This window comes from Podarcis gaigeae (assembly GCF_964106915.1).
Source record: "Podarcis gaigeae genome assembly, chromosome: 8".
Lineage (NCBI taxonomy): Eukaryota > Metazoa > Chordata > Lepidosauria > Squamata > Lacertidae > Podarcis > Podarcis gaigeae.
In genome coordinates this window covers 61,326,630-61,354,221 of record NC_139684.1, presented here as the reverse complement: position 1 = coordinate 61,354,221, position 27,592 = coordinate 61,326,630, and the positions used below count along the sequence as shown (strand labels likewise).

The following is a 27,592-nucleotide window of genomic DNA, read 5'->3' as shown; positions in this document are numbered from 1 at the left end:
TTGTTCACTCGCTTTTAAAAGAACATCCAGATGCTGTCTCCAGCAGATCACTGCAGTCCTGTGTCTTCTGTAATAAAATGCAATTGCAGAAGAGTTTTGGTCACTTGTTTGTGTGTGGTTTGGGGGTTCTTTCACACCCAGTGGCTGTTCAACTATTATCCACCAACTTAAATTACTCACAGTGCCCCAAAGTAGTCTAGGTCCGCTGCTCCAGATCTTTGCATGGAACAGGGGTGCCAACTTGAATAAAATATTGTGGGGGCCCAGGTAAGCCCTGCCCTGCATAATCGATCACATGACATTGTGCACACACATACTACAGTCATACCTTGGGTTGAAGTAGCTTCAGGATGAATATTTTCGGGTTGCGCTCCGCGGCGACATGGAAGTAACGGAGCGTGTTACTTCCGGGTTTTGCCGCTCGCGCATGCACAGACACTCAAAATGACGTCACGCGCATGCACAGAAGTGGCGAAACACGACCCGCGCAGTCACATCTTATGTTTGCTTCAGAATGTGAACAGGGCTCCGGAATGGATCCTGTTCGTATCCAGAGGTACCACTGTATTTAAATGGCCCCCTCAAATATTTTATTGTGAGCGCCGAAGCCCCCATGGCCCCTAAGAGTTGGCTCTTATGGTGTGAAAAATAAGGCGGCAGCTCCAAGTTGTCTGTTGCTTTGGGCACTGGGGGCTTGGCAAGCTACCCAAGGATGCCAGTTGCTGACCCCACCCCTGCTCAGATTTTTACCCCTAGTAATTACAGATTAGCTTTAGCCTGGCACCAGAGAACTGGCTCTCCCTCCCATTTTCCTCCCCAGTCTTAACTACAGTGGGCCAAGGCAGCCCAGCCATCCAATCTCACTTTGAAACTTGCTAGATTTCTTGGCCTCCGTCCCTCCACGTCCTTCCTGTTTCAACTGGGGAAAACTTCTCCTCTGAAAAATTTCCAGCCAGCTGTATCTGAAAAGAAGATGGAACCTTTATTAGCCTAGGAAGCATCTAAGCAATTTAACCATGAGTGGGTGCTGATTTGTACCAATTCTATTCCCACTCACCCACCCACCCCCAAAAACCCCTCCTCCCCCAATAGCAACACAAAGTTCCACATTGGCTCCAACAAACAATGTGGCCTTGTGCTTCTCTCTCATCTTGGCTCTCTACCTTGAGTATTGCCATGTGCTTCAGAGCAGATCCCTCCCTTTCTTTATGATGTGGTTTCAGAAGCTGTATTATGCTGGCAGAGTGGTTGGAGTTGTGGGGTGCATGTATGAATGGAAGGTACATGTTATGAATGGAAGGTACTGCAGAAAGGCCAAATAATCATGGAACGTATAGTGCATTTCAGGCCATCGCCAATGCTTTCCAAGATTCAGAGAAAGAACATTTTAAGACTAATCTCCACATGTACTGTACTTTGTGGTAAGCGCAACATTAAATTACAAAGTGAGGTGAGGGGGAGAGATAGGAAAAGCTGCAAACACACCATACATTTAAAGCACGTGGCCTCCTCCAAAGAATTCTGGGAACCGTAGTCTGTTAAGGGTGCTAGGAATTGTAGCTTTGTGAGGGGTAAGCTGCAGTTCCTAGGATTCTCTGAGGAAAGTCATGTTGTAGGTCCTTCAAAGTGTGTCAACTATAGATTGGGAAGCAAAATGGGTTGGTCTATCAGAACTGGATTAGTAAATCTACCAGGTATGCTGCAGAACACTAGACCTGTCTAATTCAGGTCTGCGTTACAGTGGCTGCTTACAAACTACCACTGTTTTGCAGGAGCAATTCAAATGCATACCAGAAATTTAAGTTTGCACAGTAAAATTGGATTAAAGGGCTCTAGTGCTCTTGCATAAAAAGCCACTTTAAAAAAGAAATAGAACTTTTGCTGTTAGGAAAGTTACAAGGAAATACAGTACGTTGGAAAGTGAGGGATGAAGAAATTATTAAGAGGAAGCCACATAAACATCATGCAAGCAAATCAGGATGAATGCTAAATAAAGATCAGACATAGTCTAATCTTTGTGTCAGCTTTGTGCCAGAAAATAAGGTTGAATGTTCAGTAAATAAGCCATCTGGAGGAACCCATTGTCATCACCTGAAGGTTTCCTAGTATGAAGGATATGCTCATTTGGCTCTCTTGGTGTAGTAATCTGAGTAATGGATTTGGACCAGGAACACCTGAGTTAAAATCTTCCCTCTGTTCATCTACAAAGCTTTATGGGTCTATTTCACAAGTCCGCATCAAAGCAAATCCTTTCTTATTTAGAACTACTCTTTTATTTTGCCTTCAGGGGGGTTTTAACTGGCCTTTATTACTGTTCCAATTTAATTCCTCTATGTTATTGGAACAATTTCTCCTCAAAGCTTTATTCTATGTATTTTTTACAATGTTTTTTGATATTGTTTTTGTGGCACATTTTTGAATTGTCATTATGGAAGAATCAAGCTGTCAGTTTCAGTTTTTCTCAATTACCCATGTTTCCAGGCTTCAGTTCAACACATTTCTATATCAGTAGGTGATTTTTTGGGGAAGGTTCTTGTGAAAATTAGTCAGTTTTTCAGTGTGTATTTCTCCTACTACAGACATTTTTGCATTCAGTTTTGTCAAGTATAGAGCTTTTTGCAAGAAACTTCTAACATAATGCATTTTTGTATGTTATTATTAGTAGTAAAATTTTACTTCTTCTTCTTCTTCTTCTTCTTCTTCTTGTTACATTTATATCCCACCTTTCCTCCAAGGAGCTCAATATAGCGTACGTGGCTCTCCTCCCCCCACATTTCACCCACACAACAACCCTGTGAGGTAGGTTAGGCTGAGAGAATATAACCAGCCCAAGATCACCCAGCAAGCTACTTTATTTGTTAATTAGTTAGTTGGATTTACATACCGTCTTCCTGCCAAGGCAATTTACAATTTAAACACTAAAACAAATGCATTATATAAAATGAAGACTGACAGAGTTCTCTTGTGCCAACAGGAAACTGACAGAATACAGGCTCCTTCACTTCTGCCTTCCCTCAGGGCACACCAGGGAAGGTAGAGTGGGGATTTGAACCCAGGCCTCCCAGTCCTACTTCAACACTCTTGCCATTACGCCACACTGGCTCTTGATATATTCAGTAACATATGCATTTCTGTGCACTGTTTCTATTTCCGTTAAGATACACATTTTCAGACAAATTTTGGAGGGAAGTGAGAATTAAATATGTTCTCAATAAAATGGGGGGGGGACCACCCCAAGACACCATGAGTGTGAATGGGGGAAGGCAGGATACACTGTAATCTGTAAAATAAATAATAATAATAAATAATCATTGGCTCTGGTTTTGAATTCTAATACTTTTTTTCTTTTCCTTTGACACATGCAGAAGAGGCAACGGAGCAAGCCAAGGTAACCAACATGGCATAAAATGTAGCCCTGCACTTGAAATCTGGAAAGTACCTTTAAAAGCCATCTTAGTGCCTTAAGTGGGGACTAATTATCTCTAAATCATCCCAGACAGACGTTTTCCAGACTTACTCTTGAAAGCTTTTAACAATGTGGACTCAACAAGCTTACTTGGTAATTTATTCCATTGGGCAATTATTCTTATATGCCTTTCTCCCTCTCTTGCTCTCCCCCCCCCCCACTACACACACACACACACACACACACACACTTGTTTTTCCATTTGTTTTAAAAAACAAAAACAGCACCTTTTAATCAACTTCATTGGAATATTAATCAAGTAGAACTTTAGCTGATTGCAAATGGAGGTGATTTTGAATTAGCAAGCAATACCAGCTGCTTATATGGAGTGCCAAGTATGCCATATCCAGATGCTAAATGAAACCTTCAGCCTACCACCATTCCCCACCCTTTGGGATGGGTGAATTTGTCAGTTTCTGTTTATTTCAGTTTTTCAGTCTTAACTTCAGTTCAGTTTAGTTCTCAGACCCAGAGAACTTTGCCCACCTCTCTGTCTGAGCCGAACTTTGCCTGCCACTTTATCTGAGTCCAAGCTCAGAGAATTTTGCCAGCCTTTCTATCCAGATCTGATCTCGGAAACCTTTGCCAGCTGAGGAAAAAATTGAACAAAACATAGCAAAAGTGCTGGTCTGGATTATATTCACTAACTCTGGACATTTAAAAACTCTGGTAGCTGTGCAGGAACTGATACCAGAGCCTGCTGGCTCATGGGATGGAGCCCAGAGTAGCAATTCTGTTGCTTCTGGGTCTGGAAAACAGAACAAAAGCTGTCTATTCACCTAAGGTGTACAAATGGGGGGGGGGGATGCTGAACCACATGAAAAACAACAACAGAAAAACACAACCTCAAAATGGCCAAACTGGCTTTATCCCGGTCATGGGGACACTCAGAAGATGCAGAGGTCTTAGTGTGGATCAGTCCATGCTGGCACCCCAATAGGCTCAACATCTTCCTTTACTGCTGGACAAGCTTTTTTGCCACCTCTCTAAGGAGCTAATAATACAGAAGGGAAAGTCTGCCTCTGGGTGGCTCTGCTGAGATGAGTGGCACTCATAACATTAACTCTCCAGATACTCTTTCTGCCCTTCTGTTTCACATTCTTTTCATGACTTCAAGTTCACCTTGGCTGGCTCAGTTCTGTCCTGCTCCCTCCATCAAGGTGAAACGCATCAGCTCTCAGGCCAGTTGCCAACTGTGTCTCGGCCTCAGACTGAAGGGTCCCTTTTCTTCAAACAGGAAGTCCCTTTCCCTCCCTCCCACGCCTTCTTCCAAGCTCTTGGATAGGTGAACGGCTCCTTCTGCCCAACACTTCCTTTTACTACCCCAAATACAGGAAACCACAACCGCAGCTCTCTTGAAAAACCTTCCCTCGTGGTGTCCCTTCCCCTCCCACACCTCTCTGTGGGGAGACCACCAGTACCGAGCGATTAAAATGGCTGTTGTTTCTTCCATTACTCAGCTTTCCTGAATTATTGGGTGTAAGATTCAGGGAGTGGGAATAATTATGGGCTGGGGGGGTGAGCGGTGGTGGTGGAGGAGAACAATGGCAGGCTTGAAGGCTTAACGGTGCTTGTGTGGTTCTTTCTAACAAGGTCGGCCTGTAGTCATATTTCCCAGAGTCTTCATTTCTCCCCACCCGCCCACCTCACCGAAACCTCTCATAGCTTTTTGCCAATAGACATTTCAGCACAAGGCAACAAGCCCATTTGCAGCACCCTCAGTCCAAAGGCTTAAGTTTTTAATCTGTTAGGCACCCAAACTTTATTTAACCCTGCATTCTCACAGGCAGCATTTCATCGGTGAAAGGAGGGGTGGGGTGTAGGGGTTTCAGCCAATCCAGGATTCATAATGAGCTGGTTTGCACATAACATTAAGCCATGTTGTTGTTTAGTCGTTTAGTCGTGTCCGACTCTTCGTGACCCCATGAACCAGAGCACGCAGGGCACTCCTATCTTCCACCGCCTCCCGCAGTTGGGTCAGGCTCATGTTTGTAGCTTCGAGAACATTAAGCCATAGACTATTTTAAACCAGGGGTAGGGAACCTCAGGGATGGGGGCTAAATACAGCCCTCCAGGCGTCTCTGGCCACTTGGGACTCTCCTCAGCCACAGCCTCTTTCCCCAGGCCACACCCCTTACCAGTCTGCCTTTACAAAGTTCTTGACCAGGCTTCCTCAGCCTCGGCCCTCCAGATGTTTTGAGACTACAATTCCCATCATCCCTGACCACTGGTCCTGCTAGCTAGGGATCATGCGAGTTGTAGGCCCAAAACATCTGGAGGGCCAAGGCTGAGGAAGCCTGTTCTTGACCATCTTGGCTGTGAGTCCTGGAAGATCTGCTCCCTGCCTTGCAGGCCTTTTCCCACCGAGGGCGGGGCCCTGATTGACTCCAGCTACAAAAGCTGAGGCTGCTGAATAGATGCTTGGGCTGGGAAGTTTGTTGTGGGGGGGTTGTTGCTGTTTTGTATCTTTATTTTAGATTTTGTTGTGATTTATGTGGAAATTGTTTAGATTGGTGGTGTATTTTTAATGTTTTATTTATTGTTTATGAGGACTTTTGTTATGTTGTAATGTATTTTTTTCATGTTGTAAGCCGTCTTGAGCACAGTTTGAACTGTGGAAAATCTGCAAACAAATGAAATTATGTATATATGTATGTTGTGTGTTTTTGCCTTTGAACTGAGGGTGCTGCAAGTGGGCTCACTGCCCTGTGCTGAAATGTCTGTTGGTCAATCAACAGGGATGATGGGAGTCCAACAACATTTGGAAGGTCATAAGTTCCCTCTTCCTACCTACTATGGAGTGCACAGTATAATTTTAGTGTACCTGAAATTTTGCTCTCTTTCCATTTCTGACTGATGGACAATTCCGTGGAGCTCAGCAGCTGATATATGCCACTTACAAGTACCTTTTTTGTTCCAGTAAAGCATGTGAATAAATATTCGGGCCCTGAAGTTCCTTAGCCAGAAATGAAGGTCACACCCATCAATGGAGTCAGACCTCATATGATTAAACAACCTTAAATGGCTCAGGACCGCAATATCTCAAGGATCGCCTCTTTCCTTAAGAGCCAACCCAGACCCTGAAATAATCATATGAGGCCCTTCTTCATGTGCCACCTTTTCTGTGATGGCTCCCCAATTGTGGGATGCCCTCCCCAAGGAGGCTTGCCTGGCGCCTTCATTACAAATCTTTAGACACCAGGCAAAGACGTTTCTCTGTAACCAGAACTTTGGCTGAGTAAACATTCTATGGCCTTTTAAATGTGTTTATGGGAGGGGAGTTATTGATTTGTTTTATTATGTATTTTGTGTTCTTTTGTATTTTTACGTTGTGAACTGCCCTGTGATCTTCAGGTGAAGGGCAGTGTACAAATTTAAGAAATAACACTAATAATAAAATAATAATGATTAGAGTCTGACAAGGAGCGTCTTATGGTGCTTTGGTTATATGTGTGTGTGTGTGTGTGTGTGTGTGTGTATATATATATATATTTGCTTTCGTAGATTTTCACGGGTACACTCTGTTCCAGTAACAAGAAGCCGAAAGCACCAGCCTGAAGATGACGAGTGAGACCTCGTCGAAACGTCGCCTAGACACCCCAACTTTTACACGGGAAGACACCCGAGGACACCAAAACCTGCATATATATATATATATATATATATATATATATATATATATATGAAAATATAATATACATTTTATAAAAGTATATGAAACTGATCAGGTGCAAGCAGTATGAGACATTGATGGACAATGGTGCTTTCAGAAAAGGACTCTCTGATAGTCTGCCAAGTGCCCAAGCAGCAGAATGAGCAGGAAGGGACCCAAATGCAGCCTGTTGGGTGGGTGGGTGCTATTGTTTAAATCCAGAGTCTAAAACTAGCTAACTACACCACTGATGATACCTTTTAAAACAGCATCAGTTCTTAAACAAAACAGTCTGTCTTTGGACCCACACCAGCCCCTAGATCCTTCGTGCCAGCTAGCAAAACTCAGCTTTCTTTCTTCCATATCTGGCTGTATTCCAACTGTCAGACCCCAGCTGAGCAAGTGGGGGGTATCCACTGGACACTGTCCAATAACTAGTTGCCACCAGGCATCAGGGTTAATTTTAGTAGGCATCTTCAAGCCATCTGTGCCCACTGAGCTATAGAAAATCCTCACTTTGCATATTCATAACAACAAATCTTTCCTTTTAATAATATTAATAATAATAATAATAATAAATCCTGCCTCCTCCACTTTAGCTGGTTCGGTAGCTGGAGCAGCCCCTCCTGTGAATACATCTACCACCACTTTTAGTTTTTGACCAGTTGGAGCCAATTGTATATTGTCAGCCAGAATTAGAGCCAGGTCTTATGAGTTATTACAGTTTAAATTCCTTGGTAATCAGCTGCAAAGAAATGGAAAGTGAAACCTGAAGAAGATGCCAAATAATTCTCAGCAACAACTAAATCACCGACACAATCCCCCTTCCACAGAGATGGAAATGTTAACTATTTCCCCACTTTGGTCTGGAGCCTCCTGATGTTCAGGAAACATCAGTCACCCAGCTGCGATGGAAGGGAATTCACCTGGTCCAGTTTTTCACAGTGAGCTGACCCAATTCAGTCATCCCAAACTTGCCTGTGAATTGGAGTGCAGTTCCTAATTGGACTGCACACTTCTCCAGATTTTGCAGTGCAGTTTCAGTGTGCAAACATACATATTTTATGGCAAAAATGTGCGTATTTCACAGGGAAATGTACTGAAAAGCATTTCGAAGAATACATTTTTGAAGGGAAATGCATATAAAAAAATTACCCAGTGATGTACATAATAACAATAGGCACAATAATTTAAATGTGAACTTTCCATGCATTCTTAAAAGACAGAGTGAATCTAGCACTGAGTGCCAGGGAAAATTACAGGCTGATCTGCTCATCCCTCGTCACACAGCAGAAAATAGGGAGAGTGGCTTAAAACTTTTGAGCTGTTTATTTTTAAAAGTATATACTGTAGTGTGGATTCGGAATTTAATTCCCTAGAGGTCTTTTCTGTGGTTATGATCACATGAGCCTAGCTTCAGTAACACACTCCCCCCCACTCCCATTTGATTTATTGCAACAAGTTGTAAGTGGGACAGCCTTTGAAAACAGTCTGGAAAAACTGAGTTGGTACAAAATATGGCCACTAAGTTACTAACTGGGACTGGGCACTGTAAACCCATTATGCCACCATTTCCTCACCGGCGGTTTCTTGGCCTTTTTCTGGATGCAAGTCAAAGTATTGCCTTTCCATGCTGGGGCTGACATTATGCATCACCCATTTTCATCAGAGAAATGTTGGAGGGTATTCACAATCTGTCCTTCCAGTGAGCACTCAGGGCTGATTTCCTTAAGAATGGATACGTTTGATCTTCTTGCAGTCCATGGGACTCTCAAGAGTCTCCTCCAGCACCATAATTCAAAAGCATCAATTCTTCGGCGATCTGCCTTCTTGATGGTCCAGCTCTCACTTCCATACATCACTACTGGGAAAACCATGGCTTTAACTATATGGACCTTTGTTGGCAAGGTGATGTCTCTGCTTTTTAAGATGCTGTCTAGGTTTGCCATCGCCTTTCTCCCAAGGAGCAGGCGTCTTTTAATTTCGTGACTGCTGTCACCATCTGCAGTGATCATGGAGCCCAAAAAAGTAAAATCTCTCACTGCCTCCATTTCTTCCCCTTCTATTTGCCAGGAGGTGATGGGACCAGTGGCCATGATCTTCGTTTTTTTGATGTTGAGCTTCAGACCATATTTTGCGCTCTCCTCTTTCACCCTCATTAAAAGGTTCTTTAATTCCTCCTCACTTTCTGCCATCAAGGTTGTGTCATCTGCATATCTGAGGTTGTTGATATTTCTTCCGGCAATCTTAATTCCAGCATGGGATTCATCCAGTCCAGCCTTTCGCATGATGTATTCTGCATATAAGTTAAATAACCAGGGAGACAATATACAGCCTTGCCCAATTTTGAACCAATCAGTTTCCCAATTTTGAACCAATCAGTTTTTCCATATCCAGTTCTAATTGTAGCTTCTTGTCCCACATAGAGATTTCTCAGGAGACAGATGAGGTGATCAGGCACTCCCATTTTTTTAAGAACTTGCCATAGTTTGCTGTGGTCGACACAGTCAAAGGCTTTTGCATAGTCAATGAAGCAGAAGTAGATGTCTTTCTGGAACTCTCTAGCTTTTTTTTTAAGATAATTTTTTATTAGTTTTTCAACACAAATTAAAAACAAAACAACACACGCACATAGACAAACAAAAACATATAAACATGTATAATTTCAAGAAACTCTTTTTCCTAAACCTTACTTCTCAGACTTCCCCATACCTCCCCTTTTCTGCATCCCTGTTTTAAAGTTTCTTCAGCAACTCTTCACATCACTTAATTAATTACTTATTTTCTTTTTACGCTTCTCATACATAATCAGTTACAGCTGTAATTCTATATTTTCCCTTCCTCTGACATTTTAACACTCATCAATTTTACAACAATTTTTAAGGTATACTTTGAATTTCTTCCAATCTTCTTCCACCGTCTCTTTTTCTTGGTCCCGGATTCTGCCAGTCATCTCCGCCAGCCCCATGTAGTCAATCACCTTTGTCTGCCACTCTTCCAGTGTGGGTAGTTCTTGTGTCTTCCAATACTTTGCTAGAAGGATCCTTGCTGCTATGGTGGCATACATAAAAAACGTCCTATCCTTCTTTGACACCAATTGGCCGACCATGCCCAGGAGAAATGCCTCTGGTTTCTTATGAAAAGTACATTTAAGTACTTTCTTAATTTCGTAATTTCTAGCTTTTTCCATAATCCAGCGCATGTTTGCAATTTGGTCTCTGGTTCCTCTGTCCCTTCGAAATCCAGCTTGCACTTCTGGGAGTTCTCGGTCCACATACTGCTTAATCCTGCCTAGCAGAATTTTAAGCATAACCTTGCTAGCGTGTGAAATGAGTGCAATTGTGACCGCATTGGAGCATTCTTTGGCACTGCCCTTCTTTGGGATTGGGATGTAGACTGATCTCCAATCCTCTGGCCACTGCTGAGTTTTCCAAATTTGTTGGCATATTGAGTGTAGCACCTTGACAGCATCATCGTTTAAAATTTTAAATAGTTCAGCTGGAATATCATCACTTCCACTGGCCTTGTTATCTGCAGTGCTTTCTAAGGCCCATTTGACTTCACTCTCCAGGATGTCTGGCTCAAGGTCAGCAACCACACTACCTGGGGTGTACAAGACATCCATTTCTTTCTGGTATAATTCCTCTGTGTATTCTTGCCACCTCTTCTTGATGTCTTCTGCTTCTGTTAGGTCCTTTCCACTTTTGTCTTTTATTATGGTAATCTTTGTATGAAATGTTCCTTTCAAAGCACCAATTTTCTTGAACAGGTCTCTGGTTTTTCCCATTCTATTGTTTTCCTCTATTTCTTTGCATTGCTCGTTTAAGAAGGCCTTCTTGTCTCTCCTTGCTATTTTTTGGAAATCTGCATTCAATTTCCTGTATCTTTTACTATCTCCCTCGCATTTTGCTTGCCTTCTCTCCCCCGCTATTTGTAAGGCCTCGTTGGACAGCCACTTTGCCTTCTTGCATTTACTTTTCATTGGGATGGTTTTAGCTGCTGCCTTCTGTATAATGTTACGAGCCTCTATCCATAGTTCTTCAGGCACTCTGTCCACCAAATCAAAATCCTTAAACCTGTTCCTCACTTCCACTGTGTATTCATAAGGGATTTGACTTAGATTGTATCTTACCGGCCCAGTGGTTTTTTCCTACTTTCTTCAGTTTAAGCTTGAATTTTGCTATAAGAAGCTGATGATCTGAGCCACAGTCAGCTCCAGGTCTTGTTTTTGCTGACTGTATAGAGCTTCTCCATCTCCATGCCACAATACATGTACATTACTCAGAACTAATCCCCATTGAATTCCATAGGGATTGCTACCTAACAAACATGCACAGGATTGCAGCCTGAATTGCTTCGTCTAAAAAGCACCACACAGGACTGGAAGGGCCCCCATAAATTCAATATAATCTGCCATTTCTTTTGTATTCCTGCATGGAGAGGGATGGGGAAAACCTGAAACAGAAACAACTTCATTTGCATTATTGCTGTTCTGCCCAACACAGAAAGCTTCATCTTGGACCATTTAGCTTTGTTTCTCTTCATGCTTTTCACCAGCAGGCAAAAAATAAATTTAAATATTTTATCCAACTTATTTGGTATTTGAATGCATAAATATTAAAAGGATGGTGGGTTTCTGGAACCATACCCTGGCCAGATTGAGTTGAGTAAGGTGCTGGGCTAACGTGCCACACATTTCTTAGTATAAAGAGAGCTTCCAAATCCACCTGGGCAAGGAGCTTTATTATGTTTAAGCTGCTTTATGGCTTGTTTGCTCTGTGATCCGCAGATAGATGGTTGGTTGGTTGGTTGGTTGGTTGGTAAATAAATAAATAAATAAATAAATAAATAAATAAAGCAAGCTTTATTCAAATAGTGTGCTACAGAAATAGGTTGTATACCACAACTGAGTTTATCTCCGGATTTGAACTAGCGATTGCAACAAACTGAATTAGTTGAGCAGCAGGAAGACTTGGCAGGTGCCCCTAAAACTACTGTTTATAGAAATATACATTTATATTATTTATTTAGAGCATTTGTACCCCTCTCTTCAGACTGAATGGCTCCCAGAGCAGCTTACATAACAATCAAAATAAGACAGTCTCTACCCACGGAGTTACAACCTAAAAAAACAAAAGACACACAAGGGAAAGGGGACAGGGAGGGATGAGGAAAATATAAATGAAAAATGAAAACTTATGGGCCAATTTCTAAGCAGTTGTTCCTGTAATGGCCAGCTGGCCAGGGCAGGAAGTACCTGATGGAGTTGGGCCTCCAGCAAAGCTGATGAAATGAGCCCTGCTTTCCTTCTCTCCCGCTGAGGCAGACTGACAGAATAGACGCCCCCAGGTGGCAGCTCTGCCTCTTGAGCCATGGCCCTTCTCCTTCTTCTTGTTTAGAATCAGAGCAGTGGTTCATTTAGCTCAGTGCTGTCTACACTGGCTGGCAGCAGCTCTCCAGGTCTTTCCCAGCTTTACCTGGAGATGTTGCAGATTGAACCTGGGACCTTCTGCATGCAAAGCAGTTGTTCTACCACAGAGCACTAGGTGGGGGTGGGATGGGCAACCATCCTGACATGTCAGCTTGCCCAGAGCCTCCCTTGAGGGTCAGCTGCACGAAGGTACAGGCCAAAAATCCTAGAATGCCCTGAAGCCCCTACAAGCCATAATAGCCTTAGACAGTTCTCTATGACACACATACATGCACTGCCTGTTATTACTTTAAAAGGCTTCATTTCCCCAGGGTCCCCGTCTAATATCAGAAACCCAGACAGAAAATAAATGAGGGGGGCATGCCTTGCTAAGTGCTCTCTGAAATACTCATTTGCAAAAATCAGCTTCTGGCTTGTTCGTGAGCCAATCTGCCACTAGCTGAGGTGCAGAAACACCCCAGAATGGCAATGCTCAGAGACTTTTCACAATCCTGCCTTTGAGCTCACCCTGTGGGTTGTGAAGAGAAGAAGAAGAAGAGAAGAGTTTGGATTTGATATCCCGCTTTATCACTACCCAAAGGAGTCTCAAAGCGGCTAACATTCTCCTTTCCCCTCCTCCCCAACAAACACTCTGTGAGGTGAGTGAGGCTATCACTCAGCAGCTGCATGTGGAGGAGCGGGGACGCGAACCCGGTTTACCAGATTACAAGACTACCGCTCTTAACCACTACACCACACTGGCTCTCTTGAAGAGGGGTGGGAGAGCAGTGCAGCCCCCTAGGGTAGGGGAACAAAGATTTGGGATTGGCAGCCAGCAGCCCAACAGCAGGAGCTTCCCATCTGCCTCTATGAACTAAGATCCAGGCAAAGGGCTCATCCTGGTGCCCACAGGTACCCGTGTGCTTGCCAGTACCTCTTCGTAGTAAATATCCCCTGAAAAATCCACGATGCACAAGATGGTAGCGTGTCCACAGTATTTTGTGTTCCTGAATTTTTTCTATTGTTATATAAATTTATAACCTGTCCTTCCTCCCAAAGGAACCCAGGGAGGTAAACACACCAGCAATAAAACAATCCAATTCAAAATATTTAAATACATCTACAAATGTCTAAAATAATTAGACGGCTAATCATTTCAAGGTAGCCAAGAACAGTGGGCTGTATTCAGTGCTAGATTTACTCAGAATTGACCTATTGAAATTAATGTACATGACTAATTCAGGCCCATTAATTTTGATGGGTCTGCTCTGAATAGAACCCAGTATCTTTAAATGTGGCAGATATTTTGTGCTATGCCACACCCCATAGCTGCCATTTGTGCTATGCCACTTTTTGTGTAACGCCCCATAGCTGCCATTTTGTGACTTGCACCCATGACACTGCCTCCAAATGTGCCCACTAGCCCAAAAAGGTTGATGACTCCTGGGCAGACCAGTCTAATTGAAGTCTCAGTCTGTTTTCCATGTGCTCATTAACAAATCTAATCTGTCCCATTTCCATATCAATCAGCTTATTAAAAAGCACAAAAATTCACCTTATTGTTCAACAAATCTTATCCTCAAAGAATACGTTTTTGAATGCATGTTGGTACTTTTTTGAGCCAACAACTATAGCACATCACTCAGTGAAGTGTAAAATCCAAATGCTAGCTAACTGCATCCATACCTGAAGTGCAAAGTACCGTAAGACAGGCTCATGGAAGAATGCAAAGCAAACAATATCCTGGAGCATTCCAAGCTCCTAAGAAACGATTGGTGGCATAGGTGAAAGTCAGCCCACCCTTCAATAAGAGATGCCAGGGGTTGGGGGCAGAATTATCACTTTGTTTCTGACTTGCTGGTTTTGGCTGCAGATTCTCCCAAGCAACATGCTTTTCCCCTCCATGGAGCTCTTCTATACTGAAATCAGGATATGGTTGAACTCACTCACACTTTTGCTTGTATAGAAATGGAAAGAAAAATGTTTTCGAGCTGTAACCCATGCATGCATCTCAGACATGCATCTCACTGGCCCTCTCCCCACCCTCCCCAAGTTCTTTTGCCTGGCTGGATTTTGTCCTTGAACTCTAATAATTCTGGATGGAGGAGAGAAAAGGGTATGCGACTTATTTATGTAGGGAGCAAGCAACTCTACAAAGGTAAAATATGCACTGTTTGCCTCTGGCCCAACCAACCATTTATCATGTGGCCCTCAGAAGGTTGTCCAGTAGGATGTGTGGCCCTTGGGCTGCAGAAGATTCCTTACCCATGACAGAAAAGACTGCTGTTTTGTTGATGTTAATTATGATGTATATCATTTATTTATCTATTTGCTGCATTTGAACACCACCTTTTTCTCCAAGGAGCTCAAACTGGTGAACATGGTCCTTCTCCTTATTTAATCTCCACAACAATCCTGTAACGTTGATTAGGATGAGAGAAGACAGTGACTGGCTGAAGTTCACCCAGTGAGCTTTGTGGCCGAGTGGAGATTTGAACTCTAGTCTCCCAAGTAGTAGTCCGACACTCTAACCACTACATCACATTGGCTCTCTGTGTTATGGGAAAATGGCACAAATAGTTTATATATATATGTAACACATTAAAATAAAGCACATTAAAATAGCTGTCTACTAGCACAACCTGGTCTACTAGCACAAGTGGCACTTCTTCAAAGAGAATAAAATGCTTTAGCATGAAAGAGGGACGCCCCCACCTTCCAGGCATCCCTTCCAGAAACAGAGCACAGAGCTGGGACAGGCAGACTCTCAGATTAGGTGTGGCCAGCAGCCAGTCTTGCTAAATAATGAGGTATACCTTGGGAAAGTTGGCTGCCACAGAATCCATGCCCTAAATGATAGGAAAACACACCGACGGTCTCACTTCATCTTGGCCCTGCGCATGATAATGAAGGCAAATGCCAGCTCCCTTTCACGGGGGAAGATGATCCTCTCTAGCTTAAGGGCCAACTCTTCTTTTTGCCTTCATCTTTCTAATATTTCAGCTGCTGTCCAGATGTGGAGCAACTCTGGAGGTTGGCTGGCTTTCAGACTCCATGCTGGAAAGACCCAAGCTTGGCTCTTGTCTGCCAGGGACACATGGCTGTTGAATTAACAAGCAGGCTAATGACAATGGGAGTTGGAGAAACCAACAAACAACAACCAAGGAGCCTGAGGATGAACCTCTGTTATATATACCAGGGGAGAAAATGACGTTATGGATGCAAAGAAGCAACAGGAAATGACATGGAGATGGCAGAAAAGAGTGAAGGGGAATGAGTTGTCTCTACAAACCTCAGCATCTGAGAGAAAATGGTGGTAAAACATAAAATGTATTTGGTTGGTGCAGGAGAAGCTGTTTCTTATTATGCTTCTGCCACTAGGAACTCCTGATGCAGATGGTACAGCATGCTGGACCTCCATCTTAAGAGGGAAATTCAGCCGACTGCCATCTCTTAAGACAGCACTTAATTGTTGCTGTTTTTAGAGCTCTGGATGCTCTGGTGCTGTCAGCAGGAGGGCAAAAAGTGCTCACACAGTGTGCTCCCTACTTGCCTGCATAGTGGATGGAGCAGCCATACTGGTGCTGCACACATAACTGTTTGGAGGGAGATCCAAGAATGGGATGGAGACTAGTCTGGGCTAGCTTATTAAGTGGCTGTTGGCTAAGCAGCACGAGTCTGTTTTAGTTTCATATGGTGGTAGGCAGCTAAGTTTTACTCAGAGTAGACTCACTGAAACAAATAGGCCTGACTTTGTCATGTTCAATGGGTCTACTCTGAGTAATATTTAGCTGAATACCACCAATTCTTCACTCCCTGAGTTCCATTCCTTTAAACTGGACATAGGTAAAAGGCAAAAGACGACCTGGCTACTTGATAAGATCCAGCTAAATTAAAGGAAACCTCAGAGCAGGTATATTATGAACCAAGCATGGACAAATAAGTCAATAGACAAGACAAACGTAAATAGTTTGTCTCAGTTTCTTCCTTTTCTAATCTTCAGTTTGCCACATTTCTGCATAAATTTGGGATAGTTGCTGTTTTCAGTCCTCATTGCTTTTTTTTGCTTTTTTTTTGCTAATTTGTTAGTTTTACTAAGATATGCATTTGCATAAACACTTTTTAAACATGTGTGCTTGTGTACACAGTTTTCACTTGGTGGACTGCATCGTAATATGCAGAAAGTTGTGAATTTCAAAGGATAATTTTGTTTCAGTTTGGATGTTATTTCAGGAAGTGCAAATTAGGTAAGGTTCACATTAACATAGGAGTCAAAGCAAAATTCTCCCCATCTGTATTATTATTTTTTAAAAAATTAAAACTAAATAACAACCGAGCAAAATCAAGATACACCAGAACTAAATAGAGTATGTATCCTCTTCATATTTGAAACATCATTTGGTGATATAATTTAGGTATCCAAAAACAGGCATGTGACCAAGATGACGGTGAAGATTAAGATAACAGATGCCGTGGCAATAAATCTTTCCAAAATGACTTCTGGGGCTCCAGTGGTATTAAATTACCACCTTGTCTAGTAATAAATGTCATGAAAGGCCCTGATGTTGCCATGAAGTTATCATGTCTTGCAACTACGGACAGGGGATAAATTAAATTCAGTTTGCATTTAAAAGTGAACTTACCTAATCTGCACTTTCCAAAATAATGTGTGAATCAAAATTAAGTCATCCTTCCACATTTGCACTTCTCTGAACTTGGCAATGTAGTTCTCCAGCCAAGTAATGTCTACAAAAAATGTATATATTAGGGTAAAGTGTGCCTCTAAATGCCTGTTTTAGTTAAAAGAACATAAAGAAATGCATTATATTAGGAGCAACGGCTTGCAAAAATATGCATATTAATCCAAAACGCACACCAAAATGTGTTTAGGAGAAATTCACACTAAAATACTGACAAATTTTCCTGAGGACTTTTTTTTTAATTAAAAAGAAAATGTACAAACTGATGCAGGAAGTGAAGAACAGATCTTAAGACTGGAAAAATGCAAAACTGAGAAAACATTGGTTGCAGGGGATTGGACTAGATGACCCGTGGGGTCCCTTCCAACTCTACAATTCTATGACAGCTCCATCCACTCCTCCTTGTCACTCCTCTGAGCACCCTGTCCTTGCTAGACGCAAGTGAGCGAGCAATGGGCTTTTCTTTCCTGTAGGCGAGAGAGGAACTTTGTGACTGGGGATAAATGAACTGAAGGAGAATTGGTTTGGCAGGGGTCACGTTTCTGGCTCTTCCCTGTATTTGGCTTTGAGGCCTTGGGTAAGCCACTTGTCTCGCATCTAGTCCCCCATCCTGTTTCCACGCGTGGCCAGCCAAACTGCCTCCGGGAAGCTTAAACAGGGCATAAAAACCAGAATGAGCAACAAAGTAAACACACCAAAAATTAAATCAGAAAAACATGAACATGTTGCATGCCTGTCTTGGCCTTTTTCCTGAGTCTCAATTCCCCCGTGCCTTATTTGTGGCTTATTACTGGGAAAATGTGGAACGGCTATACCCAGACCCTCCCTGCAACAACTGCGGTTCAAAGGCTTCTGAATATCAGTTGCTCGGGGAAACAATGGGAGAGGACTATCATGCTTACCTCCTGCTTGTGGGCTTCCAGGAGGCATCTGGTTGGCCAGAATGGGAAACAGACTAGAGGGATCTTTGCTCTGATTAACTGGGATATAGGGAAGGGCAACTATGTCAATTTTGGTGTCTCATTTTCTCCAACCTGAAATTCAGTTCTCCACATTTCCACATCAGTTTGTGGTGTGGGGATGTTTAAATCTCTCTTTTTTAAAAAACCAAACCAAAACACCAGCATTTCATTACAAATTTCCCCTAATATACAAATTATTGTATGTGTATTTTGTGTAACACACACATTGCAAAGCAATTTCCCTTAATACAATGCATTTTTGCATGCCATTTTCACTAATATATGGGTAACTAGCATCTTAACGCAAGGGTTTGAATTCCAAGGATCCGAGCATAAAAACAAAAACTCCCAGAAACACCCCCTCCCCCGGCAAGGTGCAAAGACACTTCTCTGGGACAATAAGGCCCTGGCAAGACTTCATGGGCCCAGGAAATGGGTCGAGGAGAGAGCTCCTCCAAATCAGGAGGGAAGCTGCCGCACTCAGTGTGCACTGCCAGAAGACGACCCGATTGCCAGTGCAATGGTTGGTGCCTCCCTACCCTCGGCACAATGGGTTGTGGGAACTGGCTTCTCAAGACTCCCACTCGGATCCTGAAGCCCAGAAAGTGGCTTATCAGGGCTATGTGCACCGCCAAGACACAGGGATGCTCCTTCGGTAAGTGCAACCTCTGGGGAGCAGTCCTCAGCGTTTGCAGTTGCCTAGTATTAGTTAAATACTAATAATAGTATTTAACATTAAAAACTTCCCTCAAGTGTGGACTGTTTCTACTTGTTTCTGCAGTGTTCTCGGCCCTAGCCCCACCCTTGCCTTCTGTTCCCTGAGGGTACTTTACCTGCCCTCTGGCTGTCCCCTGACCACCCTGTACGCCTAGAATTTGGGCAGGCGGCAGCAAGAGGGAGTCTTTTGTAATCTGCTTGCATCGGCCGGACTCTTGCCAATGCACTGTACAGAAAGCTTTGGAATGTACAACTCTTGCTACCCCAGGCAGAGGTGCAAGTGTAGAGTTCTCTCCTGGGAAGAGATGGAGCATCACTTTCTCATCCAAGTATCTGCCACTTGCTTCAGAATCCCTGGAGTCTTGTAGCTGCCTTACACCCAATGGAGTAAACCTTCAACTGCTGGCCAAGATTACAAAGTGATACCATCTGAAGATAGACTCCTGGAGGCGTGGAATCTGTGTCGATTTGAAAAATCTAGCTTTATGGACACCTTCGTGAGAGACTGCAATGCCTGTATGCATATCAAAAGCAGGTGCCGTTATTTCCATCCCTTGGAAAGATTGCCAGGAATTTGCAACCTGATTATTGCTAAAAGGACTACTGTCTCAGCGGTTTTACCTTGAAGTGGTGCCTGATTAAGCTTTTTTCTTAATACAAAAAAAAGAAAGAAAGAAAAGATAGAAGATGATTCCTGCTAGATCAAACCAAAGGTCCATGTAGTTCAACACTATGTTCTTACAATGTTCTCTGTGAGGGGGAAACTGCAGCCTGCAGGATTCTTTGGGGGGTGTATTGTGCTTCAAAGGTGTGTTGAATGTGCTTTAAATGTATTGTGTGGATTTGCCATGGGTGTCCTAATAATTTCAGGTCACCTGTTTGCCTATGTTGTTTGAAATTAAATGGTGCAGGCAAAGGCACAGTGACCAGCAAGCACCAATGACCAGCCCTGGACAGTTGTGGGGGCATAAACTTGTCAAGGGTATAAAATATCTAAAGCCTCCACTTTTGTTTTGCTCTGCACCCAGTGCCTGTGCATCTTGCAAACATGTCAGACACTCACTCCCATGTGCAGGTCAAAACACCAGCCAAATGGTAACAAGCAGCTGAGACGCCAATAGAAAAGGCTCTATCAAAGCCACTGTTGGAGTCCCATTGGCAAAGAGAGGGTTAAACAGACAGTCGGTGGGCAGAGTCACTGTTGCTGGTCTTTGAGCCATTGCTCAGTTCAAAATTAAATATTGGCTACTAGCCTGAAAGTCAGAACTTCAAAATGCACTGGGCACATTTGGTTCAATCTCCAGGTGGATCTGGGAGAAACTTCAGCCTGAAACTCTGAAGAGCTGCTGCCAGTCAGTGTTGACAACACTGAACAATATCGACCAAGGATATCGCTCTATACAGTGGTACCTCTGGTTACGAACGCTTCTGATTACGAACGCTTCAGGATACGAGCTCCGCTAACCCAGAAGTAGGTGCTCCTGGTTGTGAACTTTGCCCCAGGATGCGAATGGAAATCACACGCCAGAGGCACGTGCACAGCGGGAGCAGTGGCAGAGCTTCATGCTCTGACGCCGGGGAGGCAGAGAGCAGGTGGGGGCGGGGGCTGGCGCACATCCTGGGGGTGTGGCGCCCAGTGTGGGCAGGGGGCAGCTGCGATGGCACCCCACCGGGATCACGCTGCCAGGGGTGATGTGCTCCCCCCACACTTCTCTTCCTCCGCCAGTGCACTAGAGGCCCCATTAGCAAAAGTGCGGCTTAGGATAAGAACGGTTTCAGCTTAAGAACGGACCTCCAGAAGAAATTAAGTTCATAACCAGAGGTACCACTGTATAAGGCAGCCTCCTACACTCCTATGCGTGGTGGCCAGGCTACATGACCTCTCAGATCCAACCCTTTATCCTCTCAGATTCCTTCCACAGGCATGGAAGCTCCAGCGTTCAACTCACATTCAACTGCAAAAAATATTACTGCTTTGCACCCAAGGAACTAGCCATCTTCCTACAGGCTGTGCCCCCTATTAGATGAGTCTAAGTGGCAGCCATAGGATGAGGTGCTGGTATCATTATTTTCATTGACGTTTTATTATTATTACTTTGAGCTTTGCTCCCTCTGGTGTGGAAAACTCTTTTGCTTGATGCATGCAGCAGAGACTTTGGGGAGTGTTCAGTCCCTTCTTACCTCTTTGCTTCCGCAGCATACACACCAACCTCTACAATCATTTCAGGAGAAATGATTTCTCCAATAAGCACAAAGACTCTCCTCCTACACTCTGGAGAAGAATGGAGTCCCTTGGCAAGATTGCTCGTCATTGCTGGGAGAAAATAAGGTGGAATTCTCCCTGGACGTGTTTTCAAAATACACTAGACCACTCACAAAGGGATCATAATATTCCCTTTATGGCTATTGGGAACCATAAACAAGAAACAGACTTTACAAAATCCCTCTCTTGCTAATTGGTTCCACGCTGTGTAATTCATCGTCAGCACCAACCCATACCTTTGACAAATGGGACACTCGTCCAGAGCACCAAAGAACCAGTTCCAAAGCAGTGCTGCCCTCACACCTGGCCTCTCACTATCATCAGCTGTCACAGCTGTTTCTACAAGTTGTGCTGTGTTTCTATTTTCTTTATTTAGCAAGATTTATATGCTATTTAACATTAATAATAAAAAATCTCTAAACAGTTTACATAAAATGGTATAAAATGGTCATTAAAAAGGCAATAAAAGCAGACTTAAAAAAGTAGATGGGGAAAAAATTAAAAATAGATAAAATTATCAGATTTTAAAAGCAAATAAGCACAATAAAAGTACATGTCTGAGTATGTTTTTAACAGTGCAATGAAGGCTCCTGGTTAATATTAAGAGGCAAGGGGTTCCAGTTGCTGCCATGCTATAAGATTGATTTCTCGCATGTGTGGAACATTATGTGGGACTTGTAAAAGTGCCAGTTCCACAGAACACAGCAATCTGGTGGGCTCATATAGGGTAAGGCAATTGTTGCCTTGCTTGCCCTAGCCAATTTGGCAGGTTGTCTGAAAGACTCCAGGGCAGGAGAATGCTTGCAAGGCAAGTGGAAGTGATTGCAGGAAGTTATGGAGGTCTAATGATGAGCAGGGTTAGGAAATTTGTGCCCTTCCAGCTATTGTTGGAAAGAGAATCCTATCATCCCTGCACACTGGCCATGTTGCTGGGACTGATGAGAGTCCAACAATAGCCAGAGGGAGCCCTACACTAGGGACCAGGAGAGTGTGGCATTTATGACCAAAGGCTTTGATAAAATGTGGGATGGATATAGGAAGGAACCTTGCCCCACCTGGGGCTAGTTCTGTTCGCCATCTCCAAGTTAGGCAGAACTACCCTGTCAGGACCTTCTCTCTGTACGGTAGGACAGCATCTTATGTGGGGGTTTAGTTCCAAGGGCTCTGCATATATGTAAAATCAGGATGGCTTCTGTAATTCCAGGGATGACCCAGGAAAATCAGGATACTTGAAGGGTATGTAAGATGTGATCATACCGAACACAAGTGTGTCTGACATGTAAGTAGCTCTTGCAAAGAGATGTACAGAGAATTCAAAATTCAGAGTCTTGCTGGCCTTATTAGGCCTGCGGGTTAAAGATTCCCCAACCCTCGGCTATAGTAGTTCTTGCACTTGAAAACTGCTGCTAAAAGCATGCCTCTGGGAAATGAGTCATGTTTCCTTACTCTTGATTAGAAACACAGGATGCTGCTTTATACCAAGTCAGAACGTTGGTCCATCGCAGTATTATCTGCACTGACTGGCAGTGGTTCTCCAGGGTTTTAGGGAGGGGTCCCTCCCTACACTACCTGGAGATGCTGGGGACTGGATCAGGAGGCTTTCCTGCCGCTGAGCCAAGACCCTTCCACTAATCTGATATGCTAGGGAAATATAATTCAATTCCAACATGCTTAGTTTTAGCAAGGGGAACAGCATGGGGGTGGATTCCCCCCCACCCACTGGATGGTCAAAGCTTAGTTCCCCGGGAGAAAAATGTGAATATTTATTTGAACTTCAATTCTATCAGATCCATTTCCATGCAATTGTTTTTCTATTTATTTAATCATGCAGGGGAGAAACACGGACATTCTCTCCAACTGCAAGGACCCTCTCGCAAGGGGCAACATGTTGAGAAACCGCTGGCAATTTGCATGAAAGAGACAGGGACATGGGCTGTATTGGCTAATTGTTCCTATTCATTCTAGGGTAACCTTTTATTGATTATGGGGCTGGATATTATTATTATTATTATTATTATTATTATTACCTGATTTATTTCTTTTTGCAGTCTCTTAGAAGCTGTCCGGGGAGCAAACTAAAGGTAGTGTGTGAGATATGTGTGGATGTTTTCACCCACTTTAATCCAGTTCCATGTTTGAGGGGAACAGCAAATATGGGGGAGAGGCGGTGCATCAATCCCTCTCAGCTGTTCAGCCATTTAAAAACACCCCTAACTTCTTTTCTTCCCATAGGAGACGAAGATTCTAGATCCACATATTTTTTCCTCCACAAAGAGAAAAGAGGGCTGAGGAGGGGGATTCATAGCAGGCATAAAACCTGCAGGAAAAATATTATGTATTGCTCTCTCCACCAGAGCTCCTTGTAGCTGTATTGAAGGGGAAATCAACATCAGGGCAGACTTTATAGAACCCCCATGTCATGTTCAGTCTGGTTATTAGAGAGCTGAGTCAGGAATGTATTTGGAAAAGTAAACAAGACTATTTTTTAGTAACTCTTTTTATTGCATCGTTGTGCATGCATAAGGACCTGCTAACTGGGTCCAATTCAAAGCAATTGAATTAGAATCAAGACCTTGGGCTCAAGTATGCCCAGTGCTAACAAAATCTGCAGAGGCTTCCAGATTTTTATCAGGCCCACTAATTCCTCAAAGTTGTGTCCTATTCCCTCCCTGCAGGGTGCTTTACCTTACGATGTTAGAAGAGCAAACAGTCATTTAAAGTAATTTTTCTATACCCTAAATCCTAATATGGGCATTTCATGCTTAGCTTGCTAGCATTGGAACCAAATAGATGGCAAAATTAAGATCCACCTAGAAATCTCAGAGCCAAAACGTGCTAGCAGGTGCCATGGAATGAGTGCTACTTGGTTTCCCCCAGAGTAGAATCTAGAGCAAGGATGGGGAAATTTTGGGGCCAGACACAAAAGTGGGCAGAGCAACACAATTTTTATATTTTGTATTGTAGGTGAGTTCCTACACACACTTGCACACCCCTCTCTATCCTCCATTCAGGCAAGCAAGAGGCATTATCAGAGTCTAAGGACACATCCCAGTCAGGCAAGAACGCTCAAAGAGGTTGCAAAGCAGGGCCAGTGAGGGGTGTGGCCTGAGGAGAAGGGGTGGTGTGGGGAGAGTCCCAAGGGTCAGATGGGGAGATCTGGAGAGCCACATTCCAAACCCAGGCTGGAGGTTCCCCACCTCTGCCTTAGAGGAAACTTAGCAAGGGAGAAAGGAGGTGGTAATTGTAGCAGTGATATGGTGTGTAATGGCATAAGAGCATAGAAGAGCAAGTAAGAACAAAAGAACAAAAGAAGGGCCAATGGCCCATCTAGTCCTTATTTGTCTGTCTGTCTGTCTTGCTTGTAAGTTTCCCATTGTGGCATCTGGCTGACCAGGTGCTGGACTCAGACACAGTGCTTTAAAGTCTAGAAACGCAGCACAAAAGCAAGTCTAGATGAGACCTCAGTTCATCACTAACACACTAATATTGTGTCAATACTATATTGCAGACTATACCCACAATAATAAAGTCTGGATGGGCTGTGATGCATCAGTAGTGGGTTTATTCTGCATTAGTTTACTCTTCAATGTTACCACAATAATACTATCACAGGAGTGATGGGAAATAAAGCCGTGTGATCACCCCAAAACTTTTTACAGCATTGAAAACAGGATTGCATGTGACCATCCCAACAGCACCATGGGCAAAAATAATCATGAATGCACAATGAAAAGGACATTTGGACTCTGAAGAGGCCCTCAGAGCTGGGTGATACATTGCAACATTTTATTGTAGGCCCCATTTATTAATAGCAACCCACTCCTTAAATGTTTGGGCCTCTTTTATTTAAATGTTTGGGTCAGAAGGAATGCCCCTTCTGTTGTTTGTTTGTATATATGTGTGTGTTTAATTGTTTAAAACCATCAGGCGTAAATATTTGACTGTGTATATCTCCAGAGGCACTTCCCAGATGCTATCAAGCATCCTGCTTGGATTTAGAAGGATAAGCAGGAATGGCCTATTTTAACCTAAAAGATGAAAATGTAGATTACTGAGACTATAATAAAAGTATTGTATAGGATAAATATAGCCAGAGCTTTGGACATTTGTAGTCTCCAATGTTTTAGTAATATATAGAACATAATTTACTTTTGTTGTTGTTTAGTCGTTTAGTTGTGTCCGACTCTTCGTGACCCCATGGACCAGAGCACGCCAGGCACTCCTGTCTTCCACTGCCTCCCACAGTGGTCAAAATAATAATAATAATAATAATAATAATAATAATAATAATAATAAATTTTATTTATATCCCGCCCTCCCCAGCCGAAGCCGGGCTCAGGGCGGCTAACAACAATAAAACAGTACAAAAGTACAGCACAAACAACACTCTAAAATCATTAATGTACACATTTAAATTAAGATAGTGTTGCGTGCCACCCCAATCTCCAAGCATTGCAAGATTCCAAGTGTTCAAAGCGCTTACCTGGGGTTTGTGTTTCCTTTTGAGAATGAGGGACAGTGGAGACTCTGGTGTCTTTATGATATATGGTTTATTTACACATTCTGTATATACCTGAGCCTATGATGGAGAGGTCCACAGCATCAACACCCCAAGAGGGTTTTGTTTCCCCCACAGCCACAAACTTGGATTCAAACAGAAATCAACCATTGTGTTTTCTGGCTTGCTGCCTTTACCTGCCTGCAACTTTTTTTCCTCCAGGTCACACTCATTTGACATCTGGCACAGAGCTCCCTCTCCTTGCTTTCTCCTTGCCCATCACCTTTCCTTTGTTTTCTAAATGGTGATTGCCTTATCAGGAAACTAATCTGTCTTATATTTTAACCCTTGCTGGATCCAAGAGTTCAGGAGGTTTGATTAAATTCTAGCACTTATTGAATATAGGAATTTAGGAGAGTATGGCATCCCACAACCCACAATAGTATTTTGGAATGTGGGGAAAATATGCCTTGAAGAATCTGATGGACTACACCCTTTCTGGTGGAAGAGGTAGAATACCAAAGATAAAGGATCAAGGATCACCACTGTTTGGTTCAATATCATACAAATTAGCTGCATGGCTGCAGGTACAGAAGGAAATCATAAATTTAGAAGTCCAAGTCTGAGCATTTGATATTATAATTGTCCTCATTTAAGGTCCTCCTTTCTAATCACATCTTATTCTTATGAATACTGAAGTTACATAATTGTGGAAGGGTCAGAGCACAGCGCAAGAGTGCATGCTTTGCATGCAGAGGTCCTGGGTTCAATCCCTGGCATCCCCAGAGCTGGGAAAGACTTCGGCCTAAAAGCCTGGAGAGCAATTGCCTGTCCATGTGAACACTGAGCTAGAAAGCCTGTTAACCTGACTATGTGGAAGGCAGTTTTCTATATTCCTAGAATCAAACCACATCATATATTTAAGCAGTCTTATACCACTCAGTAATGTCTACCCTGACTGGCAGCAGGACTCTAGCTCTACCTGGGGAGGCTGAGGGTTGAACCTGGGATACTTTACCACTGACCTACTATAGCAACTCTCCCAAACAGAGAGTACAAAGTCATAAAAACAGTCCATCTAGCTCAGTATTGTTGACTAACTGGCAGTGGCTATATAGTGCTTCTGGGGATTGAACCTCGATTTTAGGTGTCCCCCACTCCCACCCCTGGTTTATATTGTATTTATTTAATTTAATTTTGATTTCTTACCTGCCCTTCACCACAAGGTCCCAGGACAAGCTGCAGCTGTGTTAAAATCCAAACAGAATATTAAAATCCAATGAAATGACGTAAATCAAACCAAATAATGTACATCAGACAACAGAGGAAGTAGTTAGTTTTGGTGTTTTTAAACGTTTGGATCGTATTTCGAATTTTTAATAAGTTCCAGATAACTTAATTGTTTAATACGTTATGGAGGGCAATGTAATAAATACTTCCCACCCACCCCCACATCAGCATGAAAATGGACAAATGCTGCATCAATATCATTCACTTTTGCTTTCCCCCCCAAAAGTACCCAAACAGGGTGAATGGTGGTGGTGCAGTGAGGATAATATTGACTTGAAGCAATACCTGGTGGCCAAAGGAGGCTGGGCCTAGGGCTCTGTCATGAAAGGTTTTCTGTGCCCGCTCTCCTGCTGGGCCTTAACTTCATTCCACCTTCCCATTTCCATTTCCAGGGGCTGGAAATTGCACTCTGCCCAGATTTGATTCTCTTCACCATCTGAAACCAGCCAATCTGCCCTTTTGAACTCCCAGCCAAGAGTCTCCAGGGCAGAAACGAGACACAGGCAGGCAGGAGCACAGGCAGGTGGCCATTGAGCCTTTGGCTGGGGCAGCTTGTCCCTCTGAGGTGCCCCTTTTGCCTCCCCTGCCCCCCTCCCAGCACCTCCATTCCTGTCAGTCGAGGCAGGAGAATTTA

The 27,592-nt window shown here is 43.2% G+C and overlaps 1 long non-coding RNA gene across 2 annotated transcripts; it reads right to left on the bottom strand.

The window, feature by feature from the left end:
• Positions 1 to 832: 832 nt before the first annotated feature.
• Positions 833 to 27,592, bottom strand: LOC310850459. 2 transcript variants are annotated; one of them, XR_014567338.1, is made up of 3 exons: positions 27,244 to 27,592; positions 26,878 to 26,913; positions 833 to 962 (listed from the first exon to the last, which is right to left on the bottom strand). It is a non-coding gene; the product is annotated as an uncharacterized lncRNA (long non-coding RNA). The 2 variants fall into 2 exon arrangements; XR_014567339.1 differs by lacking the exon at positions 833 to 962 and adding an exon at positions 17,498 to 17,877.